At 36.3% G+C, this 26,247-nt stretch overlaps 1 long non-coding RNA gene across 1 annotated transcript in view; it reads left to right on the top strand.

The window, feature by feature from the left end:
• The window catches only part of LOC147843873 (uncharacterized), an 82,016-nt gene extending 72,850 nt beyond the window's left edge, over positions 1–9,166 (top strand). The window contains exon 4 of the long non-coding RNA XR_015490809.1: positions 8,048–9,166. This is a non-coding gene — a long non-coding RNA (uncharacterized LOC147843873). The remainder of the gene's footprint in view (positions 1–8,047) is intronic.
• Positions 9,167–26,247: the final 17,081 nt, after the last annotated feature.

The following is a 26,247-nucleotide window of genomic DNA, read 5'->3' on the forward strand; positions in this document are numbered from 1 at the left end:
ACGAAGTGGCTGACACAGAGGGATCCATTTGCAGTATGTTTATTAAACACAGTTTAATAAAAACAAGTAAACTCAAAACATTCCCTTGTCAATTTACGCGTGAATAGCATGATTTATACACGCATGCCACATCTGGTGTGAACACAGCATTAGAGTGTCACTTACCTGTTCTATAAAGAGTTGATCCGCTGATTCTATTTTTTGCTGAGTTTTTTTATTCCCTAAAGACGTATTATAAGGTCTCTGCATAATACTTTATACTTGAACTGCGTAATTGCAATCTAAGCAACTACATTCTCGCCAAAAAAAGCAGCAAGAGTACATTATGTTGTCGAACAGCTGCAATATTTGTCAAACTGTAGTGAGTTTATTGATCTGATATCACTCATGGGCAGAGTAATACACAAGGGGGAAGAAGTTGTACAAGTGCTGATATTGTAGAATATTGCATGGCTTTCAGCCAATCCGACCAGACTGAATATATCAGAATTTAATTTAATTATTTTAAATATTAGTATGCAGCCTTATATTTTATTTTATTTGTGCAGAGCCACAGGGATTTTATTTATTTATTTTTATTAATTATTTATTTTATTTATCTATTAATTTATTCATTCATTCAAGTTTATCATCTTCATGTTTTTATTTATTTATTATTTATTTATCTATTTATTTTTTTTTGTCTTAATGCTGTTTTGCTTAATGTAAAAGCAGCTAGGAAAACAGCTGGAAATTAAGTTTCTGAAAGGAAAATCTGAGTGTGTTTTTAATAGGTGGCATCGGGTGAAGCATTAAGCAGTCTGACAAATAGCCATAATAAGAGTGTTTAGCTTGAGGGTTGAGAGCAAACACACACATACAATATGCAGTCACATGTTCACAGTCTACGCAACAGTCCTGAGATCATTAAACTGATTAAATCCATATGATACTTTGACGCATTATGGACTAAAAGAAACATTGTTTGTTTGCGCAGTCATGCAGATCTGCTGTTGTCATTCAGCAGAGCTATAGTGCGTGACTTTGCCATTGAAAATCCGTATTTGTCTTAGCAGAAGTTTGTAAAGCCATGTATTGTTTTTAAGAGAGTGAACAAATACATGTACACACACACACAAATATATATATATATATATATATATATATATATATATATATATATATATATATATATATATATATATTTATATATATACATACATATATACACACATTTATATTTATACAACAGATCTGTCTGGTTCTTGAATCTGATTGGCTGATAGCCGTGATATATTTAAGTAATATCAGCACCCATACAGCCTCTTTACCCTTTGTGTATTACTCCGCCCACATACAGCCATTTAAAATGTTTACACAGCTTTCAAAAATAATAATAAAAAAAATAATAAATATATATATATATATATATATATATATATATATATATATATATATATATATATATATATATATATATACACACACTGTGACAGATTTTAAGATGTGTAGTGAATTTGCAGTTATCTCTCAGACGTAATAAACCTAGACAAGTTCTAAAATTGTCACTAAAATATCTGGAAATATCTAAAATATCAAGAAAAGAATAAAAGGTCAAATTAATTTTTAAAATAAAGGAGAAGCAGATCGGTTTGACTGTACAAGTGAAATACCTTCACACTGCTGGTGCCAAATCATTTGCCATCGGTACGCAGAGAGGTGATCTGCTCTCAGGCTGCTGGTGGGAGAGGCTGCTGTATGAGGACTGACTGGGCCGCCTGTCAGTGCTCTGAGGCGGGGGAAGGGCTGGCAGCATCACCCGTTGCTAGTCACTTTTTGGAAAATTTGTAGCTGGAGGTTCTGAAAAGTTTCTAAATTTAGCGACAAAGTCGATAAGTTGGCAACTGACAACAGTTGTTCTCTTCCTTCTTTCTTCCCTGCTCTGCCGGACATGCCCACTCCTCCCTCTGCCTGCAGCACTCCGCACACATCATGAAGCATTTTTTTTTAATCCTAAGGTAGACTTGAACTGAAAGAGAGGAGTTTCATGGCAAAAGCTGCTTTCCTTCTAGCCGAAATAAAAAAATGGGAAAAAATATAGGAAACACTGAAAAATTTGGGAAATATTTGAAAAAGATTGCCACTAATTGTGACTTCAACTGTAGTTGTTTACCTCTTATATTTGAAGTCTGATGTGCATTATCTGCCATGATCTTAACTGATGTGAGTGTTTGTCGTTCAGACATACTGCTCATTACACTCCTCCTTCTGAAGCATCTGCAGTTCAAACGGCCATGATGCAAGTTTTGTGTGAACCCCTGCTGTCCCCAATCAATACTGCTCTTATTTAACAAGGTAAAGCCCTGTTAGAGGATTTATCCTGGTAATGGCAGCGGTTACTCTTTGACAGATCCCCGTCTGCTAATGAATGGGGGAATCCGGCAGAAGGGCAGGTTGTTTGTTTGTTTACTATGGCTGTTGATAACAGGAAGTGTCCGTCTGGTCAGTCCACATCACTTCCTCTAATGAGATGACAGGTGTGATGTTTACGCTTCGATTGCCCGCTCTGGTTTGAGGGGTCAAGAGTGTTTACTTTTCAGACGTACAGCTGTAATGAATAAGGCTAAAAGTGTACAGCCTTCATTTTGGGCTGCATATATTGAAAGGTCAGTGTGTGTGTCTGTGTGTGTGTGTGTGTGTGTGTGTGTGTGTGTGTGTGTGTGTGTGTGTGTGTGTGTGTGTGTGTGTTGGTTGAAGTGTGAGAATATGTTTGTCAAAACATCAGGCATTTCATTGCATTTAGATAGATTAGAATTGCTTTTTACTGCTGGAAAGATGGGTCTGTCTAGTCATTTATTCTATTATTAATAGAATTTCATTATTTTCACAATTTCTTTTTTTTTAATACTTTTTATTGTCTAAAGATTGTTTTCTAGTTATTTCTGTGTTATTTAATTATAAAATAGTTTATTTTTTAGCCATTATTGTTTGGAATAGTTTAATATTTAATATTTTCTTAATACTTTGGTATTATTTTATCAAAAAAAAAAATATTTTGCAGGCTTTTAGAATGGGACAACGTGAAGCTGGCTCACTTTATTTAACAATGCATTGGAATTGGTTGTATTTAAAAAAATTTTGTTGTAGTTTTATTTTATTTTGTTGAATTTAATTTAATTTTAATTTATTTTATTATTTATTTTATTTTATTTTTTATTCTGTAGTATTTATTTTATTTTATCATTTTATATTTTATTTTATTTAATTTTGTTTTTGGCTTGTAATGTAAATGTGAAGCTGAATGAGGCTGATACTTATGAAAAAAATATTCAATTTAATTATGATTTCACTTTATTTATTTCATACTGTTTTGATTCTTTTTTTAAATTGGAATTGGTTATAATTTAGTATGTATTTTATTGTTTATTTATATTTTTTTATATTTTATTTTATTTCAATAAAATTTTAATTCATATAAATTTGTAATATGATGATTTTGTTTTCTTTTTTTAAGCGTCTAGAAGTTTTGACTTGTGAATGTGATGCTACATCAGGCTGAAAGTTTTACTAAATAATTGTTATGTATTAAATATATTTAATTATTTTATGAATATAATATAAAAAGCATCAGGTATGGCAAAATGTATTAGCTATGTAAAGGTTAATTTGTTTAGGCATTATCAAGGCCATCCATTCATTAATTTGTTCATTTGTCCATCCATCCATCCGTTCTGTCTGTCCATCCATCCATCCATCCATCCATCCATCCATCCATCCATCCATCCATCCCTTCATTACCATCTATTTATCTATCTATCCATTATCTATCCATCTATCCATTTTTCCATCCATCCATCCATTTATCTATCCATCCATTCATTACCAATGCATCCATTCAACATCCATCTTTTCATCTATGTATCCATCCATCATTCATGTTCATACATCCATCCATATATTTGTCCATCCGTCCATCCATCCATCCATCCATCCATCCATCCATCCATCCATCCATCCATCCATCCATCTATCTATCTATCTATCCATCCATCCATCATTCATTCGTCTATCTGTTCATTCATCCATCCATCTATTCACCAACCATCCATCTATTCATCTATCTATCCATCCATCGTTCATTCGTCTATCCGTTTATTCATCCATCCATCCTATCATCCTTCCATCCATCCATCCATCCATCATCCATCATGCATCTGTTCATTCGTTCATCCATCTATCCATCCATCCATCCCTCCATATATCCATTCATTCATCCATCCTTCCATCCATCCATCCATCCATCTATTTACCCATTTATCAATCATCCATCTCTTTATCTATCTATCCATCCATCTATCATTTCTCTGGTCATCCATCCATTCATTGTCCTTCCATCCATCCATCCATCCATCCATCCATCCATTCATTAATCCATCCATCCATCTATCTATTCATCCATCTATCCGTTCATTAACTCATCCATCCAATCATTGTCCTTCCATTCTTCCATCACTTCATTCATCCATCCATCTATCAACTCATTCATCTATCCATTCATTGTCCTTCCATCCATCATTCATCTTTCTATCCATTTATTGATCCATCTGTTCATCATCCTTCCATTCATCCATTTTTATAAAGGTTAATTTGTTTAGGCTTTAATAAATAAAAAAATAATAATTAAAAAAATAATAACAATAAAGGGTTTGTTTTTTAAAAACACTTGTCACTAAATGTTTTGCAGGTAATCTAAAATTTATATTCATTTATTTATTTGTTTATTTAATAATTTATTTGTTTATTTATTTATTTGTTGTTTTTTTCTGTCTTTCTACTGTTTCTATCTAATAAAAACAATAAATGTTTTGTTTCTTTAAAACACTTGTCACTACATTTTCATGTAATCTTTCTGTTAAAATATTAATTAATATTTTTTACTTGCATCATTTGCTAATGGCTGTATTCTGATCAATTGTACAATCTATAAGCTTAACAGCTCAATAGTGAATTTATCTGATGTAAAGTATGACACATTCTTGCTGTCTGGAAGTACAGTACATTTCTATATGTAAATCTGCATATTTCAGAAATGCCTTATTTCCACATAAACACACGTTAGCGCACAGCCACACAGCACACTAACAATCCTTCAGTCTTTCAGCCTCCACCTCTATTCATTCTGCTTCATCATTCTCACCATAATTCAGATTCTTGTCTTGGTGCGACACACAGATGTCCGTGACATTTTCTGTCTCGAGAGATTTAAGGGCAAAAACCTCGTCTGAACTCCAGAGGCTGGACGAGGAATGGATTCTAGCTGCTAGATTCGAGAAGAAACTTCTTTCAGCTCCTGCTTTCTGCTATAGCTAACAAAACCTCGTCCTGCTCATGGAGTGCTTCTGACCTTTGGGGAATGATCCTCTAGCAGGCCTGATTACCTGCGCTCTTTTCTGACCTGCTGATTTCCTGAGCCGAGCGCTTGAAGGACTTTTTCTGGAGCAGCTCTTATCTTCCATGTTCAGTGTTTGGAAAATTATCTCTGTTTGTTCTGAAAATGCAAAGCTGTCTTTCTGTCCATCCAACCTGCTATTCTGTCGTTCTTTCCGTCCATCTATCTATCCATCCATCCATCCATCTATCTTTCACCCATCCATCCATCCATCCATCATTATAGTTCTCATTCTGTCTGTCTTTCTGACATTAAATCCATCATTTTATCAATGCACCAATCCACCCATCCATCCATCCATCCATCCATCCATCCATCCATTCATCATTCTACGTCTCATTCTGGCTGTCTTTCTGACTATATATCGGTCATTATATCTATATGTCCATCCATCCATCCATCCATCCATCCATCCATCCATCCATCCATCAATTTGTCATTCCACTTCTCATTCTGTCTATTGGTCTATCTGATCTATCTGTCTATCTGATCTATTGGTCATTTTATCTATTAATCCATTCATACATCCACCTTTCCATCCATCCATCCATGCATCCATCATTATAGTTCTTATTCTGTCTATCTTGACAATAAATTGGTCATTTTATCTATCCACCAATCCATCCACCTATCTATCCATTTCATCATTCTACTTCTCATTCTGTCTGTCTTTCTGACAATCTATCTGTCATTTTATCTATCCATCCATCCATCCATCTATTCATGCATCCATCCATCAGTCCGTCTGTCCGTCCTTCCGTTTGTTCGTTCGTTTGTCCGTCCGTCCATCTGTCCATTCATCCATCCATTTATCCATCTATTTCTCATTTTGGCTGTCTTTGTTATTCTATCTATCATTTTATTCATCCATCCATCCATCCGCCCGCCCGCCCGTACGTCCATCCGTCTGTCTGTCTGTCTGTAATCCTATCCATCATTTTATCTATCCGTCCACCAATCCATCCATCTACCCATCCATCCACCCATCTATCCACCTACTTACCCATCTATCCACCCACTCACCCTTCTATCCATCCATCCATCCATCCATCCATCCATCCATCCATCCATCCGTCCATCCATCTGTCCATCCGTCCACTATATGTGGCAATGAGCGTCTCCATAGCAACACTGCACATGTTGTGCAGACCAGAGAAGGCTGTCTGGAATGGTCTCTTCTGATTGATCAGGCGCAACATTACAAGGTATGTTATCCTGAGATAACAACAGCTAAATAACGCAGGCTAATCTAGGAGTATTGGGATTTATTCTGCGAAACAACCTTCTGGATGTACTTTATCTGTAACTTATTGTGTTTGGATCAATTACTGGTAATTATATCATTTTTCTTCTGACTTGCACTATAAATAATATAAATTACTCGGAATTTCAGTCCTTCCAAAAACTCTGTATAATCCCATTCCATGTACTTGACCCACATTCATCTGAAGATAAGAAGTATAAGACCAAGATTAAACTCAAGAAGAGATTAAAAAGAAGATGATGACTTATTTAATCATGTAATTTGTAACGCACATAGAGGCATGGCACAAAAACCATGTCAAACTTAAATGAAACGTCGAGAAAGTGATCTAAATGACAATCTGGCAATTTAGTGACATGCTAAAAGATTTCGGTCTTGTATGGAAGCTGACAGCAGCTCACAAACCTGAGGTATCTCAGCAATCTTTTTTAGTCTGTGAAAACAGCTCATCAGATTAGCGACAAAGCCGAGCTGTGGATGATACATTCATTAACAGCATATTCCCATTTGTTCTTAAAGAGTTTCATTTTTATTATTTGTTACTTTTGTAATGTGTTGTGCATATTAGAATGCGTCTGCATAACTCAATTCATTATGTAGAGAAACGTTTAGTGTCCCTGTTAGGGTATTTCAAAGGACTGTAATTTTGTTTCTGAGATTTCCTACAATAGTTTTACATCCATTCAAAGTTTAAAAACACATTTATTTTCTCAAATTACCCACTGCAGCATCAACTCTTTTCACACAGTGTCTGAAACAATTGGTTCAAGGATTTGGTCTTCGTCTTTTATAGACTGTAAACAAGGGATGTAACGGTATCAAAATTTCACGATACGTTAATACCGCGGTATGAATGGCACGGTACGGTATTTATTGAATCATTTAAAGGAAAAACAAAACTATTGAAGAGACTCACAAAAGTGCTAGAATGTTCATGTTACCTCAACACTGAACATATCAATGACATACAAATTATCTATTTGTAAACTTTCAAACAGGAACTTAAATTATTCAATTTTAATAACAAAAAATCTTAAACCATGTAAAAAAAATACACTTGAAAGGACAAGCCATGAGTGAGATTGAGGTCTCTTGGTGGTACAAGTCAATGTCTCCATCAATCTGTGAAGTGTGCTGTGTTCTGCTGTCCCCTTGACTAAAAGAATCCCCATCATGTTAGTCGTATTCCCCGACTTGTATTTCAGCACAGTCTGGCAGTGCCTGCATACCCTTTTTTCTGTCACCTTTTCTTCTTTTTTGTGTCTTTTCAAAGAGAAACTGAAATGCTTCCACACATCTGATTTAAAACCCGCTTTATGTTCAATCATTTTTAGCTTTTTCTTTGCCGCTACTAGTAGCACCCTCCATTTCTGCATTACTGGATCTGTAGCAACAACAGACCGCAAAGGATGATGGCCACGCCTGGGCTGATGAAAATTGTTGTTTCCGCTACCTCCCATTCGTTCCATTCGCCTGAGCAAACTTTTCACCAAAAGACCTATGATTTTATTGAGTCACAACCACGGTAATATTGAAAGAAATTGCTATTGCGGTATGACGGTATTTACAATATTGTTACATCCCTAGTGTAAACAATATCTGTTAATAAACAGTTTCCGTATTTTGTGTGTTCCATTTATTTATCGCTGTGTATTGCATTATGGGATGATGATCTCAGCTCTGTCGACTTTTAATGTTCAAAATTCAACTCTACAGTTTCACAAAGTTACTTTTATTGTCACTGAAATAAGTCTGTAAAATAATTTTAAAAAATGCGCAAGCTGCTTATTACAAAGTTTTTGTAGCATAATATACACCAACCTAGATAATTTACACTGTAAACTATTAAAAATGTTAATAAAAGTAACTTTTTTAACAACTTTTTTTAAGGTAAGAAATTCGTTGTAAGAAAAATCAGTGCAATTATGCAATTCAAAAGCATAAATAAAAAGGAAAAAATCGTAAAGCATATTCTGCCCTGATTGGTCAGATGACTCAGTTTGTTGTGATTGCTGGGTCAGAAATCAATCATTCATTACTACACCTGAATTTCAGCTTCTTCCCAACAGGCACCAGATGTCACACAGACGTAAAATTGATGTTGGACTCCAACGTCAGACTAACTTTAAATTCTGTTTGTATATGAAAATTGGGTTGACTTCAGAAGCCGTTAAGATGAATTTTAGTTCACGACAGGTCTGCACAATATAACGTTTTAACATCGATATCGCAATGTGATCATTCGCAATAGTGACATCACAAGTTTTTTGAGACCTCTGACTGTGTGAAGGTTTTAAAAGCATCAAAGCAGAAAAAAATGTGTACTACTTGTAACTTTGACAAATCAATAATGATTATTTTATTAAATTGTTTATACAACGAAGACTGTGCAGTATTATTTTACATTGGATTATCCAATTGTTGTATACCTGAATACAGTTTGATTTCTCGGAAACAATAAAATGCTGTTTATTTAATTTGGATAATTTTCTTTATTTAATTTATTGTTAATTATATTTTATGCAAAGCTAAATTGTCCGTACTGTGTGTGTGTGTGTGAATGAGTGTATGGGTGTTTCCCAGTGATGGGTTGCAGCTGGAAGGGCATCGACTGCGTAAAACATATGCTGGATAAGTTGGCGGTTCATTCCATTGTGGCGACCCCAGATTAATAAAGGGACTAGGCCGAAAATTAATGAATAAATTAATATTTTATGAACACCCCTACAGAATTTTTTTTCTAAAATGACAAATTCTTTCCAGATAGTTGTTCAACACATCTAGTGAAACTGTATTCATAGCGCAGTATATATTGCAGGACAAATAAATATCTCAATGTTCGATTTTTCCAATATCATACAGCCCTAGTTCACGACACAACATAAAACCAACCAAAGATCAACAGCAAATCATGTTAGCGTTTGATATTGTATGGACGTCACATTATGACATTAAAGTGACGTTGAATTTTAGTTAGGTAATTACACAACATAAAAACCAAAGATGAACATCTACTGATGTTAAACAGATTTTGTTTGGATGTCATATCATGACAATAAAATGATGTTGGATATTAGTTAGTTAATTCCACTGCCTAAAACCAAACAAACATCAACGAGTATTAAATGTAAGCTGACGTTGATGTTAGACAACAAAGTGACGTTACATTTTGGTCACCTGATGTTACATCCAAAATAAAACTAAAGGTCAACTTCATGTGAAGAGGTGTGCCTGCTGGGTATTTTTAGCTCTTGTAAATTTACATACGAGCAGTAACAACTGCTATTTTAACCTATATTTAATTAGTTAATTTAATTAATCTTTATTTAACTCTGAGATTAAAAATATCTTTCACTGGGGTATTCAGGCCAAAATGGGAAACAAGTCAGTAAGTTTCAACACAGAATTAACAAGACAAATGCATATTGTAGGAATAAAAATTATTATATGCATTTATGTAAAGGGCAAATCATGTCTTTTTCACTAAGAAGGCTGATACTGACTACAAAGGTAGATACTGATAAGATTAGGGCCAGGTTAATGTGTGGACTTTAGGGGGTTTGGGGGTCACATGTTGATTGGTAGTTGTGAAAAGAGTACTGAAAAATCATACTCAAGTAAAAGTACCAACCCGGGCTCAATGTGGAAACATAGCCCCGCAGACGTTTCTGCGGACCGCGAGATATGTCCCGGGAGGTACGTATTTGAGCAGTTTTTGTTTTCGCGGATCCACGAGAGGCCGCTGTGCGAGCTTTTTCGCGAAAAGCCGCCGGATCGGCCGACTCGGCCGCCCTCCTCTTCCTCCTCCTCCTTCCCTAAACCTGAGCGACGGTTCGCAAAAGCTGTCCAGAAAAAAAAAAAAAGCAAAAGCCCTCGTCTTTGATTTTGACCGCGTTTTCGGATCCCGCCGCGTTCTCGCCCTTATTTTTCGGATTCCGTTTTTCGTCTTACCTGATTTACGGAATCGCTGTTCCCCGGACTCGATCCCGGTCGTCGTCCCCACGGCCGGCTCCTCCTCCTCCGGGGCCTCCGCTCCGCCGACACAATGCTGTGAGCTAAGAGGACATACTGGTTGCATCGGGAAAGCCCTCCATTCTGAGGCGAGCCGTCGGCCGGCGAGCGCGAAGAGGACGAGCGGAGCAGCGCCACACCGCCCCGCAGCGTTCACTCGAAAAAAACTAAACGTACGTACCTCCGGCCACGTAAATCACGGTCTCCAGAAACGTCCGCGGGGCTACGTTTCCAGAATGAGCTTGGGTTGAAAAGTACCATTACTTAATAAAAAATGTGGTGCAGGTAGAGTAAAAAGTATCTGTTGTAAATTTTACTCAAAGTATGAGTAAAAAGTAACCCTTTCAAAAGTACTCAAGAGTAGTGAGTATTACACTGTAAAAAAGATAATGCGTTTACATGTAATGTGTGCATGTGTGTGTGTGTGTAAACGTAACATTCTGTAGTGCATAGAGTTATTGCCCAGCAGGCACACAACATCATAAAACGATAATATTAAGATAGATTTAAGTTGTGATGTCAGGTGACCAAAATTCAATGTCTATCCAGCGTCTAAGGACATTGTTATTTTGATGTCCAATAATGATGTCAAATGACGTTGATTTTAGGTTGTTAAAAAGTGACCGAAATCCAACATCGAGCCAACATCTAAAACCAACATCATATTGATGTCAAATACTGACATTTATTCTTCTGGTATGGCAACCAAAATCCAACGTCTGATAGGTGTTAGTGCTAACATCCACACAACGTCAAGCTGTAACATCATTAGACGTTGATATATGTTTGACTTTAAGCTGGACATTAGACATTGATGTCAGTCTGATATTGAATTCTGACGTCAGCGCGATTTTCATTTCATTTCAACAAAATGCAACGTCCTGATAACGTTAGGGTACAAAGTCAATCTGACATCAGTCTTGTGGCTGCTGGGTGTTTAAGGCTATTTTGGTCATTATACAGTAAACATCGGTCTTCTCATCAGTGACATGCATCTAAACAGTCTCTGGGTCAGAGGCTTTTGGACATCTTCTTTGACACTTTTAATGCTTTCAGACAGTTTGCTGCTATTACAAAGTGCACATGTCTTGAGGTAGTTCATCATGATGCGATTTACCTTCTATGTGCGATTTGATTGGAGAGGAATCACAAGATCGATTTTTCTAATCCCCATAAACAAGAAAAAATAAAGTAGTGATTAAAGCAGATTAAAGGAAAGTATTGGAGTAAAAGTACCAATACTGCAATAAAAATGTACCCAAGGAAAGTAAAAGTACACATTTTTATAACTGTTTAGTAACATACAAGTCCTGGGAAAATCTACTCGATTACAGAATTTTGAGTATTTGTAATTAGTTACTCCCAGAGATAGGTTGCAGCTGGAAGGGCATCCGCTGAGTAAAAACTTGCTGGATAAGTTGGCGGTTCATTCTGCTGTGGCGACCCTGGATTAATAAAGGACTGAGCTGAAAAGAAAATGAATGAATGAATGTAATGTTACTTTTTTGACCACTGTTAATTGGTCATTTTGTAAGTATTTGGGTTTTGGTCGAGGGCTTAATTTGTGCCGGAACAAACCAGATCCGGCACCTCTGAAACCTCATTTCACCAATCCCCCTCCTCACACCCACACCTCCCCTCCCCGCTCTTCACTTTCTTCCGTGACTCCCCAACCCTCCTCACTGTCGTGACACTACATCCCCCCACGCTCCTCACTTTCGCCCATGGAATCACAACACCTTTTCCTCTTCTGGTAACATGCCGGATCCGTTACCCCGATCTGTTCCAGGACCTCGCAGTTTACAGATTAAGCGCTGCTTTGGTCACATTGTCAAGAAAGATGCAAAATATGTGGTAAACTTTGCTCAGGCCTTTTCCTGCTCTGCTCCTTTCCAACTCTGGACTCTATCCTTTGACTCTACTGCTATCAGGCTCTCTTCGAGGCCTACTCCCTTAGTCTCTCTTTCTTTCCCTCTCCTCGTGTCTCTCCCTCTCTCTCAGGTAACTTTATTTTACATTTAACCTGGGTACAATTAATACCACGTTTTTATAATTTCAAGTTAAATCATTTTATGTCGTTTTTTTATTATTATTTTTATAACTAATTCAGTTGTGAACATAGAGAATATTGTCATCAAATTATCTAATTTTCAAGTGTTTGTAAATTACTTTTGATTTAACATCAACACTTAACTAGGCCATTCTTCAACTTCGGGCACTTTTAGCCTTGTGAAGTTGAGTAAAAAAAACTTGTTCGAAATTAACGTAACATAGCCTCATAAGTTTAAACAATTTGTCTAGTTTTAAGATCTGTAAGAGGACAAACTTAGATAGGAAGAGAAACATTTTTCCATCGTGAACTGAACAAATGTCAATTCCACCACATCTCAATATACAGCTTTTATTTAAACATCAAATAAATTATGTCAGTCAATCATTGTCTAAGATAATTTTTGTATCTAGTTTAACCAACCTTTCCACAATATATATATATATATATATATATATATATATATATATATATATATATATATATATATATATATATATATATATATATATATGGTGGAAATGACATTTCAACAGTTTATTGTGAAAAAAAGAAAAATAGCTACACCGATTACCCCTTGAATTGATACTTGCCTTTCATGTATACAAAACACTCTTATTGACCTTAATTTTGTTTGTTTTTTAAAAAACATCTTTGAAGGTACAACATGCTTGGGAATAACATAGAATAAATGTATTTCCTTATCAAGCAATATTTACCTTGATTTTTCTTAAAGTGTTGTTGATAAAAAATTTAAATTCCTTCCATCTTGAACATGTTCTTAGATGGTACTATTTGTTTTCATAGAAACCAACTAAATAATCTCACACAAACTTTTTAAAGCGACATTACAGTGTTGTGGAGGAAATGACACTGATACTGTGCGACAGCTATATTTTGTATAAAAAATAATATTGATAATAGTCTCACATTAATAACTATAAAATATTTAAACTATTTCACTAGTGCTTCATTAAGATACAACTAATAGATACCAGATAAATAATATTTTAAAATGTTATTTTCATTGTTGAAGTTTGAAGGTGAAATCAGTGATTTTGACATCTAAAAGGAGGTTGAATAATATAAAAAATACATATAATAGAAAGCTTGTCATTTTTTAAAAGTAGGTTTTATTGTTAGTTTGACAAAGAAAGAGGAATTTGAACAAAATTATATCTATTTTTGGATATATGACCAAAGGACATAAATGTGCCCATAGTTGAAGAATTACCCTATTGCTCCATATTGCAATACTACAATCACGTAATAGCTAATCTCTCACACATTTTTAGCTAATAATACTGCCCTTATATCCGTTTTTGGTATAAGATTGCAGAATGATAGTTTGACTAGAAATCTACAGTTTTTCACCACCATACTGACAACCTATTAGTCATTCGGCAGTTTGAATTGCTGTAAATGCCATTCTTACAATATTAAGAACACGCAAAAATTACAAACATTTAATTTAATTCAATATCATTTGTGCAAAAATTCAAGTCTAATCAATTCAAAGTGAATTCAACAATACAAACCAAACTCTTCCATGTCTCATATACAACATTTGACCATTTACCCACATTTAAAAAGTAGCATTCTCGAAAAAAAGCAACTGCAACATGTACTTTTCTGCTACTTAACATAGATTTGAGTTATATCACATCATATCAGTCTTTGCGGAGTCAAGAGGTTTGTGATCATACTCTGTCAATCATTCAGGGAGATGTAATGGGGAATTATGAATCTGCTTGGACCATACGCAGAGGATCAACCATATTATTCAGGATAAGCCTCAGCTCTAAAGCTGCTTTTGATGCTTTCCACAGAGCTCATAGCTCAAGCCATATGGTTTTAAATGATTTGCGGTCATTTTGGGGTAGCCTAAAGCCTAGGCCTTAATCTTTACTGTTTTCACGACATGGTTGTGAAAAGTTGCACTTCCACTATGATGCAAACAATCAGTTGAGTTGCTGGAGTTGAGATTATTTGCATGTTTTATTCATAAATGATATCGGAAGTGAAACTGACCTATTAAATATCCTATTGACAGCCATATCCCCAGAGTGGTGCATTTGGTTTATGTGCAACCAAGGCTATATCTATTGCCATTAATCAATTCAAGTCATCTGTGTTTCTACTTCTTACAATGTATATTGCATCAAATCAGCTTAACCTGGATAATAAAAAGCCATAACAATATGTCAGATTGTGAAACACTCCATCATATCAGGCAGTTAGATGAGATGTGGTAGTTTTAGTTGAATTAGGATAGATTCAGTTCAGTTTAATACAAATATCACTGTTGATACAACAAGCAAGCCCCAGTAGACCAATTACCAGAAGTGGAGATCAAACATTGTTAGAAACCAGGCTCAGCTGGGATGTTCTTCTTTGGCCAAACGTAGCGGCAGAGCTGACGTCGGGACGGCTTGAGAATAATGAACAACAATCATGTAGAGCACCATTAAACACACCAGATTAAACTAATTGAGTCCACCAGGCTTGTTTGAAACTGTCAGGTAAGTGTGTTGAAGCAGGGTTGGAGCTAAACTGTGCAGAGCTGCGGCCCTCAAGAAACTGAATTTGACACTTGTGATGTAGAAGGTGCAGGCTCAAGTAGGCCACTGGGTGGTTGTTAATACTAGCTGACAAGGTCTATGCAGAGATTCGTCTGGCACTGCGGTCTTTGAGATCAATCTTGTGCTCTCGACTGATCAATGATCATTTCAACTATTTGCTCTGAATACAGGCCAGATCCAAGACTATGTAAACCTCAGGATAAGGAGAGACAGATAGAGCAGACTAACATGAGTGTAAATGCCATTCAAACTGTAGTCATTTAACGGGTAAAGAGTTGTGTCATTAATTCAGACTAACAGCGTATACACTTAAAGTGTTTTAATAGTATATCTCTCTCAAAGTTTTACCTTTCATGTGGTATGTAATCCAATCCAGAAATTACTTTTCATGTAGTGTATAACCCCAACCTGACCCCAACTCTAACCCAATTTTGGCTTTGGCTAGTCGACAGTAAGTCCACTCTTATTTACTTGCACACACCTATGTGGGTTTCACAATGTCAGCCAATGGTCTTCATTTACTGATTGGCTGCGTCCGAAATCACATACTTCAATACTATATAGTACGTTAAAAACAGTATGCGAGTGAAGTAGTATGTCTAAATTCATGGTATACAAAATAAACAGTTGGTGACTACTGCTACCATTGAGATTCTGAAGTGCACATCTGATGGACACTGCTAACCCATGATTCCCCTTGAGAGAATTTACGAATAGAAGTGAAGCGATGCAAATGACGCATGATAATGCCCATTGCCGAATGTATTATGTCCGAATTCCATTTATAAAAGTAAGGCAAGGCAAGTTTATTTAGCAAAATTTAAACACACAATTCAAAGTGCTTTACATAAACAGGTATAAAAGAGACATGTCTGAGACGTGTCCTAAGAGCGAGGAGGGGTGAGAAGGGTGCGCAACGTATTTGAGGACCGGGAAAGACGTGCGATTTCCGGGAGATTATCACTCATTTGCGGCCATCCTGCAATCTCTGTGCATTTGCATGAGACTCCCGGAACTTCCAGGAGACTTGGGATGCCTGGAATGACCTCCCGCCCTACTCATAATTCTCTCTTCATTTAGCGTATGCCTATTACATATCCAAAATGCACTGTGATATTGCCGGGCTCAGATCGTACCGCTTTCTCACTACAATCGGTCCGCTGAAGAGTTCGTTTCAATCAAGCCGAGACCACCTCATTCAGGCGATCTCGGATCGATTGTTTTGGTGCAGATCCAAGCACGATTGCTGGATTCACACATGCCAAATTAACCGCACTAACTAGGCAACTGAAACAGGTTCCGAAACAAAAGTCTAGGTGTGAAAGCACCCTCAGTCTACTTAGTATCCAGTCAGTGGGAACCTCAGTCCTGTTGTTTTGACTTTGTTTATTTCTGTTTTGGTTTTCCTTGTTTATTATTTTATTTAATGATATGACGTGGGAGTTTTTGATGTGTTTTTAAAAACAATTGCATCTTTCCTTTTTTCAAAATTAATATTTTTGTACTTTTGTATTTACCCACATCTCTTTGCCTTTTTTGGTGGGCTTTTCCTAATTGAGTAATTTCCCTAGGTAACTCCATAGTCGGTCATTTTTATTCTCAGATAGTTATAACTCTCAACCCCATCCCCTCACCACAATTATCTTATGATTAAAGTTGTTGCACGTCTGGCGATTCCCAACTCTGAATGAGTGAGTTTTAGGGTGCTTTCACACCTGTCTAATTTAGTTCCGTTGAATTGCACTCAAGTTCGTTTTTCCTCTTGGTGCGGTTTGTTTGGGCAGGTGTAAATGCATCAATCGTACTCTAGTGCGCACCAAAAGCAGACCAAAAAAGCGTACCAAGACCTGATTGAAGAGGTGGTTTCGGTATGCTTTCAAATGAACCCTGGAGTGGTTTGTTTGTGGTGAGAATATGATCCAAACTAAAACGGACCCAACCGCAAAAAGTACTGTGCCTTTTGGATTAATCCAGCTGCCGTAGGCCGATGCGTTGTGTATTATAGGATACTGTATGGAGGAAAAATATTTGTTGACAGCACTTTTTCAACAGAGGGAGAAAGAGAGGGGAAAACATTACTTGATGGATCGTTGGTAGTATTTCTGGAAGATGACCATGTCGCAGTTTAGCTTAATTAATTCACACTTCCTCCTGAAGTGACGTGCAATACATTAAAACATTGTTTTCCAGCCGCGGTCGCGCTTCATTCTTGAAATGTATAGTTTGTCTAAAGCAGGGATACAATCAGTCAGTGCAGTCGTCCCTCCATAGTAACAAACGACATTTTGTGTCTGCCGGTTTGTTTACTTGCAAGAGTTCATTGGTATTTTCCCGCACAAGAATTCTGACCAATCCATAAGCAGTTTAGGAACTATGTTCAACAACATCTGGCCAATGAGAGATGTGAATTTTGGTTCTTTTCAACAGGTTCAGACCAAAGCCAGCAGTGTGGTGTGAAAAGGACCTAAAGACGGCAGAAAATGCAACAATGTATCATTTATTGCCCTTGGTCCGAACCAAAAAAAGCAAACTACAGATGTAAAAGCACCTTTAGCTACTTGTAGCATTCAGAAAAAAACAAGACACCAGTGAAGAAACAGGACACAAAGGATCATAAAAACTTACTGCCAGCTAGTGTTTTGAAAGTGTTATTGCAGAGCAACACAAACAAAGGCAGCAGTATAAAAGCACAGCTACACGCAAGGCATGCACTGTGGGTAATGCCGATCACTTGACGCAGAAGTATAAATCAGCCTATAGTGTGACCAATCAGAGGAGAGTAGGCTGTGGAGGAGGCGGGGTTTATAGACACCAACACTTAAATAATTGTTTCATAAACTTGATATTACGAGAAAACAAATGTGTTTTTTGACCATGGATGGATGTAAACTTGAAAGACCTGAGGGAGAGTTTTAGAAAGAGAAGATCCTTGTTAAAAAATCTACTTCATCTTCAGTGGCAGGGAAGATTTTATCCCAGTATTTTTAATGCAGCATTTCTGACTTTATTTGATTATTATAGATTTCATTGGCACCATGGAGTGGACTGACCATTAAACTCTCCTCAAGAATCCATTTGTGCGACATGTAATTATTTGTAATGGACAAACTGTAAAAAAAACTGTCAGGGAGGTTTTCTGACGTTGGCTTTTTAGTCTTTTGTTGAGCATGAGGTCCATAATAGCTAATCCATGTCATGCTGCCCTGCGAAAGGCCATCTCTTTGTCTTTGTTGTCAATAATACACCTGTTTCCGGCATGATCTGATTGGCCAGTCAATATTATAAATGACTTCTGGGAATTCGGTGCATAACAGAAACACCTTTGTAACACTAACTGACGTCAAGTGCAAATGACTTGCCACAGGGGATGTTTTCATTTGTCTAAAATAGGAAGAAAAATAGTGTAGAAAGCCTCCTTTTTAGACTATTCTGTGAAACTTCATGGGTAGCATGGTGGCTCAGTGGTTAGCAATGTTGTGTCACAGCAAGAAGGTTGCTGGTTTGAGTCCCAGTTGGGTTAATCTGTGTTTCTGTGTGGAGTTTTCCTTTAGGTGCTCTGGTTTCCCCCATAACCACATGTGCTATAAACATAGGTGAATAAACTACATTGGCCATAGTGTATGAGTGTGTGTAAATGCGAGAGTGTATGGGTGTTTCCCAGTACTGGATTAAGGCTGGAAGGACATCCATGGCATAAAACATATGCTGGATAAGTTGGCGGTTCATTCCGCTGTGGCGACCCCTGATTAATGGATGATGATGAATGTGAAAGCTCGTGGATATTGTTCAAGTACTATATTGCAAGAAATTGATTATTACAGTAATTATTACTGTAAAGAGTCTTTAAACAGAAAATAAATCACATGCGTCTGATAAACAAAGCTTTACCAATTAATGAACCACTTTGAAAGTAATATGGTTATGCTTCAAACATGAAATCACTTGATTAATTCTCCTGAACAAAGAGATATAATTACACCAGCCTGCAGATAAGAATTTGTACAAGATTTAAAATTGTTCTTTGATGTTGTTATTATTAAAGACCTATTGTGCATAGATATATCTCAGTGACACACTGTTAGAGAAAAGCAATTTAAATGATACAATATTTATTTTCCTTTACTGTTGGAGGATCTAATGCAGGCCACACACATAATATATATCTAATAACAGCAACCCAAGCTCATTCTGAAAACGTAGTCCCGCGGACGTTTCTGGAGACAGCGGATTAGATCCCGGGGGGTACGTACGGCAGCGTTTATTTTTTTCAAGCGAACGCTGCGGGGCGGTGTGACGCTGTTCCCTTTCGCGCTTGCCTTACCTCCTTGTGGAGGGCTTCCCCGCTGCAACCTGTTTGTCCACTCAGCTCAGCGTGTACGTCGGCAGGCACGAGATGCGGAGAGGGGTCGACCACGGTGACCGGTTTCGAGTCCGGGGAAGACAAAAACAGAATCCCAAAAATTAAGTGAACGAGTTTCGTGACAGGGTGAGAACGCGGCGAAATCCGAAAATGCGGTGGAATAAAAAAAAATCAGGGCTTTTATTTTTTTGGACGGCTTTTGGGAACTGTTGCTCGGGTTTAGGGAAGCGAGCGGGCGGGCGGGTCGATCGGTAAAATTGGTTGGGTTCAGGGAAGGAGGAGGGCGAGTCCGCCAATTGGCCGGTTGCGCAGTCAATCATCCGGTCAGTGGCCTCCGGCGGGTTCACGCAAGAACAGAGCGCGCGCGAACCGCACTCGCGAGAGGCGTCTGAGGTGCGAAAAAGCGCGCAAGAGCGGCCTCTCGCGGATTCGCGAAAACAAAAACTGCAGCCGTACGTACCCACCGGGACGTATTCCGCTGTCTCCAGAAACGTCCGCGGAACTACGTTTCCACAATGAGCCCGGGTTGCAACAGCAGGCTTAATTTTGCTTTATTTCCACACCTCTGCTCATCTTCATAATTCTTTGATTAGATGTCATAGTTTGACATCGTCCCAGCATGTCTTTGATTTTTAACTGTTACAGACAGGAATGTTTTAAGTTTATAGACTTTGCATTAGTTAATCAATCAATTATATGTGCACAACTTTGCTGATGTATGCTTACATTTATTATTTACATAATAATAATAATAATAAGTATTATTATTATTATTATTATTATTATTATTATTATTATTATTATTAATTTTATTAATATGGATAATAATAATAAACAACAAAATAAACATATTTGATTGCTGATCATAGCAATTTTATTTTACTGAGAGTAACAACACTGACCAACACTATAATAAAATATAGTACCGTAAAAATACTTTACATATAAAATTCATTCATTTACTTTTCAGCTTAGTCCCTTTATCAATCTGGGGTCGCCACAGCGTAATGAACCGCCACTTAACCAGCACATGTTTTACGCAGCCAATATCCTTCCAGCTGCAACTCAACACTGGGAAACACCCACACACTCTTGCACACACTCACGTACACTATGGCCAATTTAGCTTATTTTATTCACCTGCACCACATGTCTTTGGACTGTGGGGAGAACCGGAGCATACGTAGGAAACCCACACCGACTCGGGGAGAAAACTCTACACAGAAATGCCAACTGATCCAGCCAGGGCTCGAACCAGCGACCTTCTTGCTGTGAGGCCACTGTGCTGCCTCTGCATATAAAATACATTTTCTAAATGTAATTTAATTTTATTTTATTAAAAATACAAAATACTAACAACAGCAACAACTTCCATATATAATGGGTTCCAAAGAAGCAATATTCATTGTTGATAATATGAACTGTTTTTTTTTTAAGCAGCACTTTATTAGAACTAGGACTTCTGGAATAATGATGCTGATACATTCAGCTTTAAATCACAGTAATTAATGACACTTTAAAATGTATTGAAGTACTAAACAATTATTTTCAAAGGACAACAATTTTTCCCAATATAACAGTTTTCTTACAATCAAATGAATGCAGCATTAGAGAAAAAGCTTCATATTTTACATACTTAATAGCTCAACATTGAAATACCACGTCCAAAACATTTCCTCAGGTTCACGTCTATCCCAAATGGCATGAGTCCAGCTGACAGAATGGCAAACAGTTATTATGGGATGCCAGAAGAGGTCTATAATCTAGATGTGTTTTTTTAGCATGCTTTTTTTCCTCTCTGTGATTACTTCCCAACTGTTTGCATCTTCAAAGGCATTTCTGATAGTGTCCCCGTATAACACAGCACATTGCACGTCTCGCTTGAAATTATAAATGTGAAATGGTTGTTTACTAACGTTGATCCATTTTGAATGCCCTTATTAATTCATTATTCTATTTGTATCTTGTCAGTTTGGGTTTATGATCTGTTTGCCCTTTGCTGGGCAGCATTAAAACACAAATCTGTGGTAAAATGGCTTGATATTCTCATTGATGCTGATTAATGATTATAGTGCAGATGTAATAATTCATGCTGCTGATGTTGTTGCTTTTTAATTAAGATGAAAAATAATCAGTCATGCATGTCCATGCTTTTGTATGTGTCTGCTTGCTGTTAAATGCAAAGATGCTAATGGCTCTATTTTTTTTTTTTTTTTTTTTTTCAGGCAGTCCAGAACTCTGAGAGTGAAGCCTTATGGGAATGAAGGACTTGTCCTTGGCTTGGATTTATCTTATTTTCTCTCCATTTTCAGGCTTGACTGAACCAGGTAAATCTACATGCACTCTACACACATGCATGCACACTCAACTAGTGATTATTGATTGCAATTTCGTCTTTTAAACTGTGTAAAATTAAAAAAAATTTTTTACTTTTTTTTATGCAACTCAATAAATGTAAAATATTTATTATAAAATATTTGCTAAAACGAATGCGTTAAACTACTGTATTTTGACTCATTTAAATATTTTATGACTGGTTATTATATGATTTTCTAGTTATTGATTATGCAGTATAGTATTTGCTTTTACAGTTATTATACCCAGCAGGCACAGGACATCAACAGTACATCAGATTGATGTTACCCAACATTGTGGGGACATTATGTTTTGTTTGGAAATGAAAATAGGATTGATGGCAGAACCCAATGTCAGGCTAACGCCAATGTCCAACATCTAACCTAAAATCAACCAAATATTAATGGGTAACACTTTATAATGACTACACACTATAATTAATTTATTAAGCATTAGCAATTATTGTATTCATTATCTGATAAGCATTAACTCTACATCAATGAGCGTAAGTAAGCAGTTTATAAATGCAGCTACAAATGCTGTATTCTTGACTAAAACATATTTAAGATGAGCTTAATAATTGTGTTTTCATACTTTGTTAATGATTTATTTTTCATGACTAAATTAAGTATCGCATTATTTACAAACCAGTTGTATTTAAGAGTTGTTTTTTTTAGGATCATTCAGAATAAGTTAGTAAATGATTAAAAAACTATTAAAATCAACGTTTATTATTCAGGCATATATTAATGGCTACTTTGTATGTTAATAAATGCTTTATTAACTCAACTTCATCACGTTTTGTGACCTAGTTTATTCCTATTCATTTAAAGATACACAAATGAAACTGTAATTCAAATGAAAAATTAATCTTTGCAACCATATCTAAAATAAAATCACTGTAGAGTTTAAACATTGCATCTTACTATACTGTTAAATTATTATATTGTTGTTGTTGTTTTATCCAGTTTTATGTTGTATTTTGACACTCCTGTTATTTAGCAATGTTTAAACTTTACAGTAATTTTACTTTTTAGAAAAGATTCCAAAGATTGTTGTTCATTTGATTCTGAGCCTTTAATAGTCATTTATAAGGGATTTATAAAGCATAACTATTCCTCACTTTAGATTAAGTCACAGAACTGCATGAAGTTCAATTAATAAAACATTTATTAACATATTAGTTAACTATTAGTATATGCCTGAATAATATGATATATAAACATTGATTTCAATAGTTTATTAATCATTTACTAACTCATTCTGAATGATCCTAAAAACCCTCAACTACTCTTAAATACAACTGGTTTGTAAATAATGCGATACTTAATTTATTAATAAAAAATAAATCATTAACTAAGTATGACAATACAATTATTAAGCACACTTTATAGGTGCTAATAAGTCAAGAATACAGCATTTGTAGCTGGAGTTATAAACTGCTGACTAACGTTTATTAATGTAGAGTTAATGCATAACAAATAATGAATTCACTAGATGCTAATGCTTAGTAAATTATTCATAGTGTGTAGTTATTATAAAGTGTTACCATTAATGTCTATTGATGTTGCAGCTTAGCGTTGTGTTGTGGTGTTACCAATATGACGTCTATTAGACTTTAGATTTTGGTTGCCATACCTGACAAATAAATGTCAGTATTTGACGTCAATATTACATTGGTTAAGATGTTGTCTCGATGTTGGATTTTGGTGACTTCCAAACACAACCTAAAATCAACCAAATATCAATGTCTAATGATGTTACAGTTATGTTGTGTGGATGTTACTAATATGACGTCTATCAGACGTTGGATTTTGGTTGCCATACCTGACAAATAAATGTAAGTATTTGACATCAATATAATGTTGATTTAAGATGTTGACTTCCAAACACAACCTAAATCCAATCAAATATCAACATCATTTGACATTGTTATTGGATGTCAGAGTAACATTGTCCTTAGATGCTGGATAGACATTAAATGTAGGTCACCTGATGTCACAACCTAAATCTAACTTAATATTAATGTCTTGACATTGTGTGTCTTGCAAATTAATTTTGGTATGTGACCATTTTCTTTACACAATGCACAAACATTTTGTGACACAATGCATAAAAAATGCAGTTTATTACTGTCATACAGGCATTGATTTTTAGTCACTTTCCAACACAACCTAAAAGCAACCAAATATCAACGTCTAAAGGCTCATACACACCGGTACGCTTTTCGTTTGCGTTTATTGTCAGCGTTTTATGAGATGTTTTTCCGCATTCAAACTTCCAAGTGCTTTTTACTATAACTTCAGCAGCTCTGTGCACGTGAACAAAGGTGCCGACCTGATTGAGGGAGAAGGCTTTGACGCGGCGCATCAAAACAAAAAAAGTGAGCATGAGGCGTTTTTTTTAAATGACGCCTTTGCTTGGTGTTTTCTGCGTTGGTGTGCACGAACACATTGACGCCTTTTATATAGTCACGAGGCATTAAATGTCAACGGACAATGTCATGTTCACCTTAATGATGTTACAGCTTGATGTTGTGTGAACGTTATCACCATGACGTCTATCAGACGATAAATTTTAGTTGCCATACCTGATGAATATCAGCGCCATATCACATCGCTATTGGACATCAAAATAATGGTGTCCCTAGGCGCGGGCTAGACATTGAACTTTGGTCACCCTACATCATGATCTAAATCTTACTTAATTTTAACGTCTTATGACATTGTGTGCCTGCTGGGTAATAATAAGATTCATTTTGTTATGTAACCATTTTCTTTACACAACGTATAAAAATTTTGTGACACAATGCATAAAAATGCAGTTTATTAGTGTCATACAGACATTGAATTTTGGTCACTTTCCAACGCAACCTAAAATCAACCAAATATCAACGTCTAAAGGCTCGTGCACACCGGTATGCTTTTCGTTTGCGTTTATCAACAGCGTTTTACGAGAGGTTTTTCCGCATTCAAGCATGAGGAGTTTTATTTCAATGACGCTTTTGCGCCTGGTGTTTTGTGCGTTGGTGTGCACGATCACATTGACGCCCTTTATATAGACACGAGGCGTTAAACGTCGACGGAAAACATTTTGTGCACCTTAATGATGTTACAGCTTGACGTTGTGTGAATGTTACCACTTTGACGTCTATCAGACGATAAATTTTGGTTGCCATACCTGACGAATATCAGCGCCACTTCACATCGCTATTGGACATCAAAATAATGGTGTCCCTAGGCGCAGCTAGACATTGAATTTTGGTCACCATACGTCATGATCTTAATCTTACTTAATTTTAACGTCTTATGACATTGTGTGCCTGCTGGGTAATAATAAGATTCATTTTGTTATGTGACCATTTTCTTTACACAACGTATAAAAATTTTGTGACACAATGCATAAAAATGCAGTTTATTAGTGTCATACAGACATTGAATTTTGGTCACTTTCCAACGCAACCTAAAATCAACCAAATATCAACGTTTATGATGTTACAGCTTGACGCTGCGTGAACAGTACCACTATGAAATTTATCAGACGTTGGATTTTGGTTGCCGTATCTGGCGAATAAATATCAGTATTTGACGTCAGTATGACGTTGGATTAAGATGTTGGCTTGATGTTGGGTTTTGGTCACTTTCCAACAACCTAAAATCAACCAAATATCAACGTTTATTGATGTTACAGCTTGACGTTGTGTGGACGGTACCACTATCAGACATTGAATTTTGGTTGCCATGCCTGACAAATAAATGGTCCCTTTCCAACACAACCTAAAATCAAACGAATATAAACGTCATTTGACATCATTATCGGATGTCAAAATAATGTTGTCCTTAGATGCTGGCTAGACATTGAATTTTGGTCACCTGATGTCACAACAGAAATCTAACCTAATATTAACATCTTATGACATTGTGTGCCTGCTGGGTAATAACCAAATAAGTTTTATTATTTGACCATTTTCTTTACACAATGCATACAAAATCTGTGACACAATGCAAACACAAAATGCAGTTTAATAATGTCATACAGATATTGAATTTTGGTCACTTTCCAACACAACCTAAAACAACTAAATATCTACGTCTAAAGGCTCGTGCACACCGGTACGCTTTTCGTTTGCGTTTATCAACAGCGTTTTACGAGAGGTTTTTCCGCATTCAAGCATGAGGAGTTTTATTTCAATGATGC

Source organism: Danio rerio, chromosome 5 (genome assembly GCF_052040795.2).
Source record: "Danio rerio strain M-AB ecotype USA chromosome 5, GRCz13ab, whole genome shotgun sequence".
NCBI classification, from domain to species: Eukaryota; Metazoa; Chordata; class Actinopteri; order Cypriniformes; family Danionidae; genus Danio; species Danio rerio.